The 7450-nt window shown below is 36.5% G+C and overlaps 1 pseudogene; it reads right to left on the reverse strand.

The window, feature by feature from the left end:
• Nucleotides 1701-5529, reverse strand: LOC100621022 (annotated as a pseudogene).

Here is a 7450-nt window from a genome sequence, read left to right on the forward strand (position 1 = left end):
TGTTTGGCTTATTTCACTTAGCATAATTCCCTTAAGGTCCACCCATGTTATCGCAAATGGCAGACTCCTTCTTTCTCATTATACATATATAAATAAATAAAACATATATTTCATATATATATATAATGGAATATATATGTACATTCAAAAAAAAATGTTTGCTTACAGCTAGCCTAGGTAAATCTCCATTTGCCTTCTCTGATTTCTTACACATCTCTACGAGTTATCTACAGTTATCTATGTAATCTTCCAGCACTCCACTGACCTTGCTCTTGCGAAGGTAGCCAAAGACCTAATAAAACCTAAAATACATCTTTAAGACCTTTCAAGGAACATACCTGTTAAAGATAGACTTGACATCAGGTAATAGCTAGAAAGAGATGTAAGGTTAACAAACAGTTGATTGTTAAGGTAAAATAATTTATTCATTTTTAATTCTTAAAATAATTTTAAGACAAATGATCATAAACAAATATACTTAAACTAAATTGTGCAAATTTAAATACATATTTTAAAGATAAAATAATAATTTCTAAGATTAAACAGAATTTTAGAGATGAGGAAAGAGGATGCCTAGCCATCAATGGCAAACAAAAAAAAAAAAACAGTCATGGAGTCAATACATAAAGGATTGATTATGAGGAACTGCTGGAATCTCCTTTTGACTCTACTGAAGGGTACACAAAAGAAAACAGCAGTAAATTATGAAGGAAATATGTTTTATGGGTGGAGCGCAGACAGCATTAAATGTCAAGGTAAGAAATTTAGGCTTTATTTTGTAGGTAGTGGGACAGAAGTGATGTTTTTGAGCTTGAGGTGACCTGTTCAAAGCTGTGTTTTATGGAAATCAATCCTGTAACAACTTATGTACACGACATATTTTTTTAGCACTAGCCAGAACACAATAAAGCAAGTTTTTACATCCATTTCTTCTAAGTTCAGTATTCCATAAAAATTTCTCCCATTCTTCTTTCTGTATTTTTCATATTTCCAGTAATCTTTGTAAATTTTTTAAGCACAGAGAGCTCTAGAAAACATTGCTGAGTTTTCTTATGCCAAAAAAGTAAATAAATTCATTGGAAAATGTACATTGCTTTGCTAAAGTTTATACTCATAAATTTCTGCTTAACTTTTCCATAGCAATTCCCATGGAGAAAAACATTAAGGTTATTATATTTCATAATAAAAATTTGACTAGAGGAAGGAATTTTCTCAACAGTCATCTGATGATACCTTTCTTTAATATCACTGCATATTAAATTTTATTTTCTAATTTGTTTGCTAGAATTTCAAATAACTTTACAAGGCTTATAATAATATTTTTTTTAAAGCTGTCTTCTGGTCTCTTCCCAGCTTCTGACTTGTGCTTCCCAGAGATGTTCAAGTCACTTTTCTTCTGGTATTTCCTATAGTATTCCTAAACTATAGCACATATTATTGTTTTTGTTTCTTTTAATATTCGTCTTTACTGACTTCATACTATGGAGGATTTTACTTATTCGCTTGTGTGCCTTTCCTCCATTCAACTAGTGTAGTCATTTTTGGTTAAAAATTTAGTTTGACATTAATGCTGTCATATAATAATCACAGCTGAACCACGTAGTCATTAATGAAGGAGACATTTCCTTGTATAACTTTTTGCTTCCCTGGCATCAGTCAGTGCCTCTTATTTGTTTGTTTCTTTTGTATCTTTCACTAATTCATGTTCTGTAAGCTGGATAAAGGTTCCAGTTTCTCTTCTTGGGAGTCCATCTTTTTCAAAATGACATATTGTTACAATAATATCCACGGAGTTGGTTGTCAATGGCAGATTGCATATATCCCATTGAAAGCATCTTTGGGCAAGCCCCAGGGTAGTTTGCCTTCTCCTCTCTTCCCCTTTTTCAAGTTTGCCTTTTTCAATTTGGCTTTTTATCAATAAAAATGAGATGTATTTGCTGCTCTAATAATAACCATTGGATTACTGGATTATTATCACCAACAATATAGGTACTGTGAGGTCATTCAGTAGCCTTCCCTATTATTTTGCCCCCTTTTCACACTTTGGATCAACTATTATATCAGTAGGGTGAGGGGAACAGAGCCTGAGCATCCCACAGGCAAAAGAAGATCTAAGAGTTGTAGATCCCAAATGCGTGGTATTTCTTCAGTGGAGACTCTTCTGTCAATACAATACCCATAGTGATTTCACTCTGATAGATATTCGAAAGAACCTCTGCATCAAAGCTGGTCATGTCAGGCTTCCACCTAAAACAATCTTGAATAGCAATTCCCCAAATCTCTTGCAGCCTCAATCGAGGTAAAAAGCAGTATTTCCCTCCTGCCCTGCTGCATGTGATTCTAAACTACAGCACTTGAGAGTCAGTTTCTTCCTTTGAACTCCCATCAGTGTCATCGTTGCAAGATACCAAACCATCACCAACTAATGTTGGTAGATTCTCTTTGATCCTCATACTAGTCTAAGGTGGGAATCTAAGGCATTGTTGGTGAACCCTTTTTTTAACATCTCTCTCATCTATTTTGTCTCTTTGTCCATCACCAATTTTTCTTTACTTGAATTCTGATTTATCTTTTTTCCCCCTTTTTTTTCTCTTGATAGTGTCGTCAATTTTCTATACTTTCAAAGAGCAAAGATCCTGAGCAGAAGAGTTTCCCAGCCAATTCTTCAAAATCCTTTAGAACTTTTTTTTTTTTTTGCTTCGAACAAGTATCTTTAAACACCTGAACAATCACAAATAAGTTATCGACTGATCTCAGACAACAAACTCAAGCCAGACTTTCCATTGAAATGTCAAAATATATCTTTCCCAATCTTTACTGATTTTGCATAATGACCTGAATTTCTCTCTCACTTTATTTGTCCCTGTTTGCTCAAACCAGTGGGTATAGTGGCTCTAGTGGTGACTTGGAATGCTCCCACTCACTTCTGAGGCCACTTTCTGTCACTCAAATGGATCTCCGGTTCTCATGAAGGTTCATATCCAGGACTTGGGTACCAGTTTCTTTAATATCAGAGATGTTGGCAGTGGAAGCACAAGATCCCCAGCATAGGCTTGGCCACCAGCACAGACCCTTCCAGCCCTGGTATCCTGCAGGCCTAGTAGCCAAATGCTATATTTTCTCTTTTCTCTAAAGATGTTGGTTATAGCACTTCGGATTTTGAGAAAAGGTTTAATCAAAATTTTGAAACATATCACAAAACTGAAAGAATTTTAGAGTAAATTGTCAATATACCCATCACCTAGACTCCTGCAATAACATTTAACTACCCTTTCTTTCTCACATACTGGTCTTACTTGGACATACCATATGTTAGTACGCATCTCGGAGCAAACTCCAGACAGGTGTATGCTTCCCCTGGGCACTTTAGAATTCTTGCCATAAACTAGAGTTCAATACTTGAGGCTTCTTTCTTTTGCTGTAAAATTTACATGCAATCAAATGTACAAATTTTACTGAGCTCTAAAATATGTATATACTTGTATAACCCAGCATGATAGACCATCACTTGCCTCTCAGAAAGATTTTTATTTCCCTTTTCAGTCACCAATCCTAAAGCCATTTCAGAAAAACCACTCTTTGATTTTTTTCCATCATCACTTGATTTTGATTGTTTTAGAACTTGATTAAAAAAAATAGCATAGGAATTCCTGTTGTGGCACAGCAGAAGCAAATCCAACTAGGAACCATGAGGTTGAATGTCCGATACCTGGGTTAAGAATCTGGTGTTGCTGTGGCTGTGGTATAGGCCGGCAGCTGTAGCTCCAATTGGACCCCTAGCCTGGGAACCTCCATATGACGCCAAAGCAACATAAATAAATAAATAAATAAATAAATCATTGCAATTCTCACTTAAAAATAAAAATAAGTAAAATAAAATAGCATAGTATGTACATTCCCCCCTACCCTGGTCTCTTCTGCTCAACAAAGTATTTTTGAGATTTAGTCATATGGTTGCATGCCAGTAGTTGATTCATTTTATTGATGAGTGGTATTCTATTACCTGAACATGCCACAGCTTGCTGATCCATCATTCTAGTTTAGGATCTTTGGGATGTTTTCCACTTTTGGCTATTACAAATAAACCTTATTTGAATATTTTTGTACATTTCTTTTTAGATGTATCATTTTATTTCTCTTAATTACCTAGAATTGGAGTTGCTGGATCGTCAGCGTACGTGTAGTTTTACCAAAAAAAAAAATGCTAGATCTTCTGCCCAAAGAGTTGTCACATTTTACATTCCCACCAATAATATCCGAGATTCCAGTTGTCGCATATCCTTACCAAAATTTGGTACTAAGTCTAATTTTAGTCCTTCTGATGAGTGTGTCATGGTATGTCTATGTAGTCTTGATTTGACGACTAATGATGTTCAGCACATGTTCATGTGCTTGTTTCATCTGGTTGTTGATGTGTTTGCTCATGTTTACTGAGCTGACTATTATTGAGCTGTAGGAGTTTCTTATTTATCCTGCATCCTAGTCCTTTGTCAGATATGTATTTTGCAATATATATTTTCTTCAAATCTGGAAATTACTTCGGTACCACACAGAAACTGGTGCCTCCCAGGAGTTCATTTTTGAAGTGTTCTACAACTTTCTGCACTCTCTCTTTTCTCTGAAGGTTTTCTCCTACTTATTTGTCTGAGTCCCATTCTTAAATGTCTGGTGCTTATTGGCTGTACTTTCTTTTTTTTTTTTTTGGTCTTTTTTGCCATTTCTTGGGCTGCTCCCGCGGCATATGGAGGTTCCCAGGCTAGGGGTTGAATCAGAGCTGTAGCCACAGGCCTACGCCAGAGCCACAGCAGCGCAGAATCCGAGCCGCATCTGCAACCTACACCTCAGCTCTCAGCAATGCCGGATCGTTAACCCACTGAGCAAGGCCAGGGATCAAACCCACAACCTCATGGTTCCTAATCGGATTCGTTAACCACTGTGCCATGACGGGAACTCCTGTACTTTCATTTTTAATAGTGATGCACTAAAAGGCAGATTAGAAGATTCACACTTGGTGGCTGTAGCTTACTGAGTGGTAGACTTTTCTCAAGGGTAATCTTGCTGAGATTTTCTGATTATTTTCGATGAGGTGCCGGCAGATGTGCATTCTTATAGGTTTTTTCCTTGGGACTTATCTGTTATATTGTCAGATATCCCCTTATATCATTTTCCTACTGAAAACATATCAAGTAAGTGGTTGTCAAACATCTAGAGAGGGATCTCTAATGGAATTGCTTCTCCAGGTATGTTGCATGTACATCATTTGTACTCCCTTAGGCTTTCTCACTGAACACTTGCCTGTTGACTGGGAATTAGATATTTCCGTTTAAATAGCAAAACCAAAAAACGAGCAGAAACTCCTCAAAATCTTAAAAATCTGTTTTCAGTGCTATTCCAATCACCATTCTTTTCATTGGAACTTTACTTCATCCTCAGTAAGAGAAGCTTCTTTCTCACATGTATTTTATATTATGACCATACTAAAAACTACTCACCTTCTGTCAAACAGATCTCAGTCTTCTGCGCTGTCATGACTTTACACAGAATATACTTTCTTCCTAAAGTGCCCGTTTTCTTCCTCTATTTAGCTACAAAGCTTCTACTTTCCTTCATTCTTCAACACAGTAATCTCCTCTCCTAAGAGTGCCTCTGACGTTCCTAGACAGGCTCATTCTGACTCATGCTTTCTATGTTTAACTGAAACAGTGCACTTACCTCTATTGATATACTCACTTTTTTCTCTTCTAATAACTTTGTTTTTATATCTCTCTTACTGGTTGGTGAATTCTGCAAAGGTAAGTCCTCATATACCTTTTGAAACCAACTCACCAACTGATAGCATCTCCACAAATGACCAAAGAGATCCATACCAATCACATTCCATTCTCTCTCTCTTTTTTTTTTTTTGTCTTTTTAGGGCCTCACCCACGGCATATGGAGGTTCCCAGGCTAGTGGTCAAATCGGAGCTATAGCTGCCAGCCTATGCCACAGTCACAGCCACACCAAATCCAAGCTGTGTCTGAGAACTACACCACAGCTCACAGCAACCCTGGATACTTAACCCACTGAAGGAGACCAGGGATTGAACCTGCTTCCTCACGGATACTAGTCAGATTATTTCTACTGAGCCACATGGGAACTCCACATTTCATACTCTTTGTAGTAAGAGTCAGATTGCCCCATGGGGACTTTTATTATGGAATAGCATTTAGTTAAAAAATGAATATGTAACATATAAATGTGTGTATGTATATGTGCGTCATCAACATTTTAAGAAAGACTATAAAATAGCTTCAGTTGATACAAGTATTTAAAATTTTAAATTATGATAATTTAGAGTCTCATTCTATAAACTTGAATGCATGCATTATCGGTAGCATAGAGTCTGTTGCCCTTTTATCCACTAGGATTTCTGTTGTGAAATTTAATATAAAAGAGAAGATTATTTCTGTAATGAATTTGCAAATGTTTTCATTTTGAAATATTATGTATTCATGTGTGCAGGTGTCAGCTGGATAAATATATATAACTGCTTTTTAAGTAGTAGATTTTTTACAATGATGGAGAGATGGAGATGGAATTACTACTTATAAAATAATTTGTGGAAGCTTATGTTTCAATTACAAGTGACAAGCCCTAGGCCTGGTATATAAAGGGAGTCCTGAGTAGCACTTTTCTAGATCTTCATGTTACTAAACTGTTTAAAGGAATATCAGCAGCTGTTGTGTGAACCTACTGAAGCATTAGGAAAAAAATTCTCCAAGTAAATTGAGCTTAAAATTCTCTAGATTTTTTTGAGGACAGCAAATAGATGCAATATTTCATAGCTTATAAGGAACTAGAATGAGATCCTGAAAATAAATAAAAGTGAAATTAGAAAGGGGTTGGTCTCTCATCACTTCAAATTTATTTAGTGTAAGTTTCATAATACTCAAATGAAATATATCTCTGAAAACTGGTGTGCCCCTAATTTCCTGAAGAGTCTTACAAATTACCTCACACCAATGTGAAGGAAAATTTAAAACCGTGAGAATGTTTACCTAACCAGATGGAATCTAGAGAAGCAGAGAAACAGGAAGAAAAGATAAAATGTGATCAAAGCCAACTACAACATGTTAAAAGTTTGCAGGGATGAACCTTTGCACATACAGTCAGTACATGGCCACCAGGAGGCAGGACTGGGGGTGTGAAGTCGGATGCGGGCGGAGTCCTTATTTGCAACCCTCTTGGCACACACTGGCTATGGCCCAAATCTGGTGAGTGGAGGGCAGCTTTCCCCCATAAGATCGCTCAGCTAAGGACTTTGTAAATTGCCTATTACTGGACCTAAAATATCACACGCAAACTTTGGACCTGGAATTGGCTTCCCCAAATGCCAACCTAAATAATCAGTATTTTCCTCAAGTTGAAATATTCTCTTCAAGGAATAGATCAATCTGATCTCACCTATGG

This window comes from Sus scrofa, chromosome 4 (genome assembly GCF_000003025.6).
Source record: "Sus scrofa isolate TJ Tabasco breed Duroc chromosome 4, Sscrofa11.1, whole genome shotgun sequence".
Taxonomy (NCBI): domain Eukaryota; kingdom Metazoa; phylum Chordata; class Mammalia; order Artiodactyla; family Suidae; genus Sus; species Sus scrofa.